Raw genomic sequence first — 12,193 nt, forward strand, 5'->3', positions numbered from 1 at the left:
AGTGTTTTTGTGACTCTAACGAGATGTGAAATCTAATATTGACTTTTCATTAATCGAAAATCTAAACTAAAGTTTGAGTGACTTGTATAAATTATGTATTGAACTTTGTGTTTCCTTGTAGTTCATAGCCTTTGCACTAGTTACCAAATCCGTTATCACGATATATACCCTGTATATGCATTAGGGACCGTGGTGTTTGAAATTTTTGCGAAGTCCCCGTAAAAAGTGCAATATTTGTAAAGAATTTTCTTTCTGGCTTTGTCATGTAGAGTCAGGGCCTCCTTCTATTACAACTTTCTTACTTTTAATGTCTTCCTTGAAACTGCATCTATTGAGCGTTCGCCCCTGTGTGGATGGCTTTGGGTTCTGTCCCCTGGTCGAGACATACCAGAGTCTTTAAAATTGGTAGTTGCTTCTCCTACTTAACTCATCATTTTGGAAGTGGGATGACTGGTTTACTCATCAGTGACCGGGTGGGGTGTCCTGCTGGTTAAACAGCTTAGCTGTTGATAGGACTTTTAAACAATACTACACAAAATCAAAAAAAAATTACAATATCTTTAATTCAAATAATATTACATGACTAGATAGAACAAAAATTATAGCAATACTCTTATTTTCCCCAAGGATTTCTTGCAGAATATCAAGTACTCGGTTGTTCAAAGCTCATTTTTTAGAGCAAAGATTATTTTTATCCGGCATGTCAAAAAGTAGATACAGATATAATCTGCCACAGGCTTCTGGTTAATATTAATAGAAAAAAATATAAGACCCTACTCATACTATATCAACAAGGTGTAACACTTTTAAGATCTAGTAGGAGTAGGGCCTGATATTTATTTTCTCTTAATACTAACCAGAAACCGGTGCCTGTGACCTTGCTCATGTTTTAATCCCTGGAATAAACCCATATTATCTACATGGACCACCAACGACATAAGTTGACTTCCTCGGCTTATTTCTGGATATGTGCAATGACCTACTTTGAGTGTCAACTATATATAGTGACTGATCTTACTATAAGATTTAACTCATTTTTGTAACATGTAATGCACATGTGTAAAGAAACGAGAAAACGAGAAAAAACATATCAAATCAACTATGACTCGACCACCAAATTTAATTTGGTCAGAGCACAGCAACTAGATATAATGTGTGCAAGTGTCGCCGTTTGGAAGAACAGCGGTAAATTGCTTGTTGTTTATCATCAGAATTAATCACATTGGATGGAACAGCTCGACTAGTAAACAGTTGACACTCAAAGTAGCTACCAAATTCAGACATGTCAATATATATATACAGAGTAATATTTTTATATATTTTCAAATTGATTTTTTCCTTTTTATGGAATTGGTTATTTTACTTCATGGAAGGTTTATGTTAAATGGATATTGGATTGGGTACTCATAGAATATTTAAATGGTATTTTTCCTTAATGTCAAATATCTATTTTTTTGTTTATTTAAAATGTAGATTCATATGCTGGATGTTATTTATCACTAAAACTATTAAGAATATTTAATGATTGTTAGTAATTAAGATGCTACATTGCTGACAATGGACATTGTTTATATAGAGTGCCTTAATGAGTGGCTATGCTACAAGCCATTTGGCGTCACAATAGTGTTATTACACATGTGTCTGGTGATATTTATGACACAGCAGAACGGGCCAGTTATGTGATAAATATGCAATTATTTATTCTCACAGAAGACATTCTTATATGCAGTAGCTCACTTTTTTGGAATGTACATGTAACTTTAAGTATTGTGTAAAAACATACAATAGCCTATTCTTGTTTTTATCAATGATTGCCCTTTGTCAGAGATGTAGCACCTTTAAATACACATTGTACTCTAAATCTTGTGAACATGTTTTATCACTAAATATTGGGTCACTCGGATATCTTTTGATCTTTATAATCTAGAAATGTTCTAATCTATAGATATTTTTGATACATAAAAAAGAAAAAAGAAATATATATATATATGTACATGAATTGATAATACCATACAGTCCTATACAAAACTGAGGTAGAGTTTTCTGCAATTTTATCCCAAGGTGAGAGCTGATTTTATCATTGTATCCACTAAGACGCCTTTCTAAAAGACTGTGGCGTTTTAATATCATGGGCGACTCACCAGCTCTCAACCATGGAGAAAATTAAAGAAAATATTTACATCAGTTTTTAAATGGGACAAACCCTTGATCACATACACAATTACACCTTGTACATACAGGACCATGAAATGAATTTCAAATGTAAAACAAACTTATTTCAAATTAGTTCAAATATTGCATAATTAAACTCAAGTGTAAGATGCTATTTATCACAAAACTCATATTCAGGAAAAAATAAGCAAAATATCTAAGAGTTATTTCCCTTGACTGAAGAATTTCGACTTGGACGATACTTTTTTTTATACTGATCGAAACAATATTTATTGACAACATGAATAAATTATCCTCTATGTGAATCAAATGAATGAATTATCAATTATTTATGACATCACAATTTTCAACTGTAGATGAAAGTCTGCCAACATCTGTTTTGAAATGATAAGTTAGTGGAGTTCAGTCGCCACTGTAATAATATGGATTGAAATAATCTCAAAAACACATAAAAGGACAAAGTTGCATTTTTATAGCTACTGACTCTTCACAATTTTCTTCTTGTACGCATAAGCATACATGCTATTTTCATTCTTGCTGCATCAATATTCACCAAAAAAAAATGATTTCATACATTTATCACAATTAACATTGATATTTTCTGTTTTTACATTTAAACGAAAGGCATATTTTTGTTGTGACATGCCAATGATGTGTGTTTAAAATTTCAGGACACAGATTCAAATATTAGTTAATAAATACTGTTCTTGTTTCAAAATCCTTAATGAGCTTGTTATATCAAACAATGGTCAAAGTATTCTGAATTCACTATTATATAAAGTAGTAAGTGGGACATTGTTATCAATTACTAGATAATTACAAATTCTGATCATACTTTTACCAACATCAGAACATATGTGCTCTATTTAAAATGAGTAACTTGGATTATTAGTTACAGTTTTAACATTGCTCATAGATGAAGTCTATGTTAGGCACAGATGCATATGGTAGAGTCCACTGAAGATACAGAGGTCAGTCAGGATGATGTAGAAGGTAATGTGAATGGTGTTGAAGGGCTCCCAATGTTGGAATGGGATATTCCGGTGAGGCTGTGACCCCTATTGTTCTAGAGAATGGTACAGCCTGGGGACTGAGAATCGGTAATCTCTGTCGTGGTCTCCCCCTTATGAGCAGCTTGGACCTGTCTGATTACCTGCAAAAAAATACAATAATATCCATCAACTATGTGTTATCTCAACCGTTCTTCCCTAAAGTATTGTACATGAACCTGATCAAGTAAAACAGGAGGCCCAGTGGGCCAGCATAGCTTACCTGTAGCCCGAGTTTCCTCTGGCCCTGATACCATGTCTGGAGTAGGGCCAGAGCACACTACTATATGAAAACATGGAATTTCTCTAGACACTGTTTGGTGTTTTGGTGCAGTCAAAATAAATATGGAATGATAGAACACCTACCTACATGTATAAATGGATGAACACTCATTTATTCCCATATCAATGGTTTATTCCATCCATTTAGCCCCTCACTTTCCCAATATTTGTGACAGTGACAGTGCAACTAACCACCTGTACCGGAAAGTAATGGACTAAAAAGACCAGATGTATTTATACCGTGTTTTAATTCTTAGATAGTTTAAATCAAGAAAACGAAGCATATTATATCCGAAAACCTGTCATAGTCAATGCAAGAATACTTTCTTTTCAATACTACATCTGTTAGACTATTATTCAATACTATAGCCGTTCGACTATTATTCAATACTACATGTAGACTATTATTCCATACTACATGTATAACTGGTAGACTATATACAAATAGATGAAAATAAATTTAGGACACTTTTAAGTCAAGACATACCTTTTGAAAGGTTTACAAATGTGTAGGCCTTACTAAAATAGAAGAGACGGCCATTTTTTGTGCCATTTACAAATCATTACATTGTGTCATTTTCCATATCACGACGCCATAATGGAGTTATAACTGGCAGACGATCCAGGGTATATACTAGCGACATGTAAAATGTTACACAGACGAGTCAATCGGATATTAAGACGAGGTGTTGGAGAACAGCATAGCTCGTCTCAGAAATGTTTATCAATAAATAATTGAAATATATTAATTGGAATGGTTTCACAAATTGTATTCATAATATTTATATTGTTTACCTGATCAGATTGTGTTTTGTGAATTCATGCAATTTTCAAAACCATACCAATTTATATATACATGTATATAAATTATTTATTGACAACCATTCGGGAGACAAGCTATGCTGTTGTAGATTAAATGAATATATTAAATACAAATGTAATTGCTTTTGGACATATTTCTTCAATTTTTTGATAAAATTTTATCCTGATGAGAGTTGTCTCCCTTGAAAAATTTGGAGGTGAGCTTATGCCATACCGTGGCGTCCGTCAACAATTGACTTCTTCTTCATAACCGCTGATCAGAATTTGAACAAATTTGGTCAGAAGCATCCCTATGGGTAGGGGACTCAAAATTGTACAAATGATGGAGCTGACCCCCTGGGGGCCTCTGGGGTGGGGCCAAAAGGGGTCAATTTGGAGGTATTGATATAAACGACTTCTTCTCTGAAACCAAGCAATGGCTATCGCTCATATTTGCCAGGTAGCATCACTATGGGGTGGGGATTCAAAATTGTACAAATGAAGGGGCTGACCCCCCAGGGGCCTGAGGGGCGGGGCCAAATGTGGTCAATTTGGCTATATTGATATAAACGACTTCTTCTCTGAAACCAAGCAATGGTTATCGCTTATATTTGCCTGGTAGCATCACTATGGGGTGGGGATTCAAAATTGTACAAATGATGGGGCTGACCCCCCAGGGGCCTGAGGGGCGGGCCGAATGTGGTCAATTTGTCTATATTGATATAAACGACTTCTTCTCTGAAACCGAGCAATGGCTGTCGCTCATATTTGCCTGGTAGCATCACTATGGGGTGGGGATTCAAAATTGTACAAATGATGGGGCTGACCCCCTGGGGGCCTGAGGGGTGGTGCCAAATGTGGTCAATCGGGCTATATTCATATAATTGACTTCTTCTCTGGAACCAAGCAATGGATATCTCATATTTTACTGGTAGCATCACCTTGGGGTAAGAATTTGAAATTGTACAAATGACGGGGCCGACTCCCGTGGGGGCTGAGGGGCGGGGCAAAAAGGGGTCAGTTTTGCAAAATTGAAATAAACGACTTCTGCTCTGAAACTAAGCAATGGCTGTCGCTCATATTTCCCGGGTAGCATCCCTATGGGATGGGGATTCAAAATTGTACAAATGGTGGGGCTGACCCCCCCAGGGGCCTGAGGGGCGGGGCAAAAATGGTCAATTTGTTTAAACAACTTCTTCTCTGAAACTTAGAAATGGATATTACTCACATTTGTATGGCAGCATGGTTATGGGGTGGGGATTCAAAATTGTAAAAATGTTGGGGTTGACCTGGGCCGCCAGGGGGCTGAGGGGTGGGGCCAAAAGGGGTCAATTTGGCTAAATTGATTTAAACAACTTGTTCTCTGAAACTAAGCAATGGTTTGACTGGTAGCATCCTATTGGGGTAGGGATTCAAAATTGCATAAAGGAACGAGCTGACCCCCAAGGGGGCAGAGGTCAGGGTCAAAAGGGGTCAATTGGTCTAAACAAGTTCTTCTCTGAAACTAAGCAATGGATATCACTCACATTAGCGTGGTAGCATCCCTCTGAGGTCGCAGATTAATGCACTTTTTGGAATTTTCAGTATTAAAATAAAACCAATGTACATGTACCCATATGAAATGCTTATGATATATATTGACATACCAATACCAGCGACAAATATACTTCAGCATCATTCTTGTTTCATATCTCATGAAACCAGGGTCCATCCATTTAGCCCCTCACTTTTCCAATATTTGTGACAGTGACAGTGCAACTAACCACCTGTACCGGAAAGTAATGGACTAAAAAGAACAGATGTATTTATACTGTGTTTTAATTCTTAAGATAGTTTAAATCAAGAAAACGAAGCATATTATATCCGAAAACCTGTCATAGTTAATGCAAGAATACTTTCTTTTCAATACTACATCTGTTAGACTATTATTCAATACTATAGCCGTTAGACTATCATTCAATACTACATGTAGACTATTATTCCATACTACATGTATAACTGGTAGACTATATATACAAATAGATGAAAATAAATTTAGGACACTTTTAAGTCAAGACATACCTTTTTGAAAGGTTTACAAATGTGGAGGCCTTAATAAAATAGAGACGGCCATTTTTTGTGCCATTTACAAATCATTACATTGTGTCATTTTCCATATCACGACGCCATAATGGAGTTATAACTGGCAGATGATCCAAGGTATATACTAGCGACATGTAAAATGTTACAGACGAGTCAATCGGATATTAAGACGAAGTATTGGAGAACAGCATAGCTCGTCTCAGAAATGTTTATCAATGAATAATTGAAATATATTAATTGGAATGGTTTCACAAATTGTATTAATAATATTTATATTGTTTACCTGATCAGATTGTGTTTTGTGAATTCATGCAATTTTCAAAACCATACCAATTTATATATACATGTATATAAATTATTTATTGACAAACATTCGGAAGACAAGCTATGCTGTTGTAGATTAAATGAATATATTAAATACAAATGTAATTGCTTTTGGACATATTTCTTCAATTTTTTGATAAAATATTATCCTTATGAGAGTTGTCTCCCTTGAAAAATTTGGACAGGTATAAATTGTCTAATGTGAGCATTTTTGCATTGTTTTTTTTAAGTTTCACTCCAAGAAGGGATAGTGTAACTCCATAGTGACTCTTTTACCAACTCCAAGAAGGGATAGTGTAACTCCATAGTGACTCTTTTACCAAATATCAGCACCCTAGTACAATCACAAAGTGATGTGTTAATAGCTTTCAACATTTGCACAAAAATTTAAAAAATCTGTTTTTTCCCCAAAAAAAATGTTCAGTTTAACTCTGGCAAAGGATAGTTTAACCCCCACAGGGAACCTAATACCATGTATTACTGTGCCTTTCAACACTCACAACAAAGTCAAAAGATTTAAAAAAAAAACAAAAAAAACAGATTTAAAAAGAAAAAATCAAATTTTTAAAAAGTTTTACACCAGGAAGGGATGGTCCTACTCCATAAGGACTCTATTGCCAAATATCAGCACCCTAGTACAATTATAAAGTGGTGTATTAAAACCTCTTAACACTTGCACCAAAAACTTTTCAATTTTCAAAAAACTCTTTTAGTTTAACTCCGGCAGGGGATAGTTTAACCCCCAATGGGACCATATTACCATAAATTACTATGCCTTTCAACACTTGCACCAAAAACTTAACATTTGAAAAAACAACGCCAACGCCAGAGTGACAACATAAGCTCTCACTTTTTCGAAGAGACGAGCTAAAAATTAATATAAAAGTGTGTAAATCCAAGGCCGGTGAGTTTATTAGTTGTTGAGATTGACCCCTCCTACTTAAGAAAATTATATGATAAGTCTTGATCTCAGGCCCTTTTGTTTATCAAAACTTTCAATCAAAAGTAGTTTAAAATTTGTAAACTTTTACCCAAGTGATATTGAATATAGGCCAAGGCAATTGCTATTCTTAAACATTGGGTGTAATTCTAGGAGCCTTTCAGTTATATGTATAACAATGCAGAGGTTAGTCAGGATTTGGGGAAACAGAAATGCTGATCATTTATCATGATCAATTGACAAATACTTACATCATTTGCGTCAGGGAAGCCATGTGTCTTCAACTTGGAAAAGACAACTTCGCTGTTTATCGTTACCTCAAAGGAAGCTGTGAAGTAAATATGACACAATTCAAATATCTTGTATGTATATCTATGAAACGAAAAACAATTGTACCGATAATCTCTCCCATTATATAAACAGATTATTATCAGAAAAGCGTTCTGATTTATTTAATTGATTATGGTACATAGTGTCTTTGACAGTATGTTTCAGTGAGGTAGCACTATAAAGTTGACATCAGTTTTGTGCTATCACAAGGAGACAAAGACAACAAACAGCAGCCTCCCCAAAGACATACACACTAACGAACCACACACATGCATCTCACATACAGGGGAGGCTGTCCTAAAATGATGACCTTAACTCTTGATAGACATTAAACAACACACAGGGTCCTTAAATGACCATAGCTCTTAATATGATGTTAAACAATACAGTGTCCAGACTCCTTAAATGACCATAGCTCTTGATACTAAGGATGTTTAACATACAGGGTTCTTAAATGACCATAGCTGTTGAAATAGGACATCAACACAAAAACAAATGGCTGTGTGTCCAAATTCTATATAATAACTAGTTGTGACACAGATGCATGCAATTATATTAAATCTTTTATGAAATGAAAAATAACTTAAGCAGAATTTGCGTATGAAATATGGATGAAATGTCGACCACCGATACCTTTATTATACCATGTAGGCAGTGCAAATTTGATCTTTGAAAAGATGTGGAAATATTACGACTAGTACCCAGATATGATATGTTAGGGGATACTTACAGGAACGTCCCACAGCTCCAGTGACGTCGGCATCAGGTACCTCAGCAAGGATGGCCTTGCGAAGCTCCTGGTACCGACCACCGTACCCTCACGAGTCACTGAAACATAAATACATTTTCATGAGTCACTGAAACATACAAATACATTTTCATGAGTCACTAAAACATATAAATACATTTTCACGAGTCACTGAAACATACAAATACATTTTCACGAGTCACTGAAACATTAAATACATTTTCACAGGTCACTGAAACAAATACATTTTCACGAGTCACTGAAACATATAAATACATTTATGTATAACTACAGAAGCAATAATGTAATGATGATGGACAGACAATTTCTTACATGTGTGGTCATGGACATTTCTAGTCCTGCCAGAGAAACAGAGTAGACAGGGTATTAAAATGGGTTTATGATCGTTCCTATAACTTGGCAATAGTGACAGGACATCTGTTTTGATTAGTTAATAGACTACATAATCAGATAGCTGTATAAGATTATAAGGTGACAGTTGCTGTCATTTTTTTTTTTTTGTAACTTTTTAATTATATATAATATAAATACTAATTATCAATTGGTTAATCAGTCAACTGGCAACAAGATGAAATCAGTTATACCTGGTAATCCGTTATTGGTAGTTCTCACATCCAACTGATTATTGATTATATAATTCTTATTATATGAACATACCAACATATTTCCGATACTAAAGCTTCACCTAAAGTTATGGATATTTCTTATATAGGTCATTGATTTTATCATTTTTCAATGTGTACTTGTACAATGTATTATATTCAAGCAGAATTGTTGGCATTATTATGTTAACCTACCAAGCATCATCACAAAACCACATTCATTTCCATGTCCACAATATCCAAAACAGCTGAGGTGACAAGTCTTCCTGGGTATAAATGAAAATTTAAATACATGTACCTGGCCTGTAGCATGTGCATTTATGTAAGAATGCACCTTCATATAGCTCCGACGCCGCCTTTTGGCAGGTAGGGATGACTCAGTGCATAAAAAGCCTTGTCATCTCAACTGCTGTTTTGGATATTGTGGACATGGAAATGAATGCAGTTTTGTGATGTTTCTCGCCAGTCTTCTCCAGAAAAATTGATAGGTTGACATAATACATAGAAAATAATTTATCTTTCATGAAATGAGAATACTGCAGCCCTGTGAACACCAACAAAATATGTAATAACTTATAATGAAATCGACAAACATTTCCCCATTAACGATTATTTCATCCTATAACGTCACTAATTTTGTATGAAAACCGTCTATGCATGTTTTCACCCATAGTCACTTGTATCTGGTAATTAACACCAGTTTTCAGATTATTCATCATATGTACTATAAGCCTGAGTTTCCTCTGGCTCGGACACCATGTACCAGACATGCTGTCAGGGCCAGAGGAAACTCGGGCTACTATATACAGGATATCGAGGATAATTTTAACTCTGGTGTCAATAACCAGATACAAGTGCCTATATGTTCACCTGGTGGTGTCGGTGATTGCACTCGGCAATACCCCTTAAATCAAGTTTCCACAGACCCCACTAGATGTCTTATTGGGCATTGAAATTAATTCGAGGAAAGTGGCTATTGTTCATTTTAAATTTGGGACCTGTATTCTCTCACTAGTCCAAGTTTCCTCTGGCCCTGACACCAGACATGACATGTGTCAGGGCCAGAGGAAACTCGGGCTAGTCTCTCACAAGCTAATTACCGATTGATTGTAGACAGTACTTCCCAAAATATAGTATCTCCAAGTTGTCAACACCTTATTTAGGAATAATTCACAGAAAATATGTCCATAAAAATTAATTATAAGAAGATATGGCTGATACACCGTGCACGTGACAACATACGGGTACAAACTATAACGACGTAAATTAATTCTGGCAAACTAGACTAGGAAGGGCACCCTAGCTGTACAGTATTGGGCTTACTAATACTTTATAATTCAAATTAAACGCATTGTGTTGCTAGGTATTCGCAGGATAATTAATTAGAATGTGTCCGTAATAATAAATTCCAGTGTGTGTGTTGAAATTCAGGAAAAATCCTCACCAATATTCGACGTGTACTTTCACCAACCCCATGATCAGCAGTGTTGAAACAGCGAGTGTTCACGCTCTTCACACATTAGACTATGGACGGCATTCGATTACGACTGTATTGTTGTAGATACAGGTTACAAGGCGCGCTCGATTACACCGCATAGGGAAGAGTTATCATTCTTTACATACATGTAATATGTTGTATCCCTTTTGATATATCGCCTCTCGTACCGTCGAACTCATTTCTCACTTTCCCATCGAAGATGATACCCGATACAAATTACAAGATTCTACAAGAGGCTCAATGGGCCCTCCATCCCACCATATCATGACCCCAGGTATTTTTATTAAATCGCCTAAAGATAAGTGATTTAACCTCTGCAACATTCAGTTCCATTCAAACTTTTAGTCGGCACATATCATAACCCAACATAATATAGTTCTAATGAACTATCAAAACCGACTCAAACAGACATGCACAGATACTAAATAGATCAACATAAATACATAAAACATACATAAGCATTTACATGATAATGAATTTGATGGATTATATTTGAAAGATATTAGAATACGTCTGTTAAAAAAAAAATGGACAATGTAGCTGTCTCCACTTATACAGTCGTTGATTCATATAAAATGAAAAAAATAGAACATAAAACATTGTAAAAACAGATAATTGCAGAAAATAATTGTTTGTAAAATTGAGTTGCCTCTTTAAAAAAAAGCACTTTTGCAATATGGATATTACCATTAAGTGTATTTATTAATTGAGGGGAAAATACATAAATACTATTATGTATATGTTGTGCTGCATTCGCAAAGTAGGTCAAGTTAGATGCGTACTTGTACATCATTAATTTGAACTAACTTTCCAATATATCGCACATACCAGATGCAGACCTTCAGTTTACTATTGACGATTCTCTCTTTCTAGAAACATTATTGACACACATCAGAGGCAAAACTATTTCTTACTCAACATATCTCATGAAACGACAAAATCTTAATGAAAATGATTCAAAAATAGCTATTCGAACACTTCAGGAAGAAGATAACATTAGTTTTGCTCAATTGGAATAAAAAAAAAGAACTAGAACAAAAAAATAGAGAACATAGAATTAACGGCAGTATAACGAGACCAGGAGCTAAATGGTGGTTTATAGATGATAAGTATAAAAAATATAGACTTATCTTGGGTGAGAAGGCTTTTTCAGACTACAGCTAAACGGAAAGCTATTTTGAAAATACCGATCGAAAAAATAGCCTTATGGAAGATTCTATCCTAGAAACACCATAATGGTTTACTTTAACAGAAATATATCTGTTGGCCAGAAGTCAGTGTTTTTTTTTAAGAATTTTTATAATAAGAACATTTTTTTAAGATAAATGACTTGATATCTGATCA

At 35.0% G+C, this 12,193-nt stretch overlaps 1 long non-coding RNA gene across 1 annotated transcript; it reads right to left on the minus strand.

Annotated features, from left to right (window-relative positions):
* Positions 1 to 545: 545 nt before the first annotated feature.
* On the minus strand, positions 546 to 10,899 carry LOC117315670. Its single transcript, XR_004529740.1, has 4 exons — positions 10,796 to 10,899; positions 8,711 to 8,808; positions 7,902 to 7,978; positions 546 to 3,325 (listed from the first exon to the last, which is right to left on the minus strand). It is a non-coding gene; the product is annotated as an uncharacterized LOC117315670 (long non-coding RNA).
* Positions 10,900 to 12,193: the final 1,294 nt, after the last annotated feature.

The sequence above is a fragment of the Pecten maximus genome, chromosome 17 (assembly GCF_902652985.1).
Source record: "Pecten maximus chromosome 17, xPecMax1.1, whole genome shotgun sequence".
NCBI classification, from domain to species: Eukaryota; Metazoa; Mollusca; class Bivalvia; order Pectinida; family Pectinidae; genus Pecten; species Pecten maximus.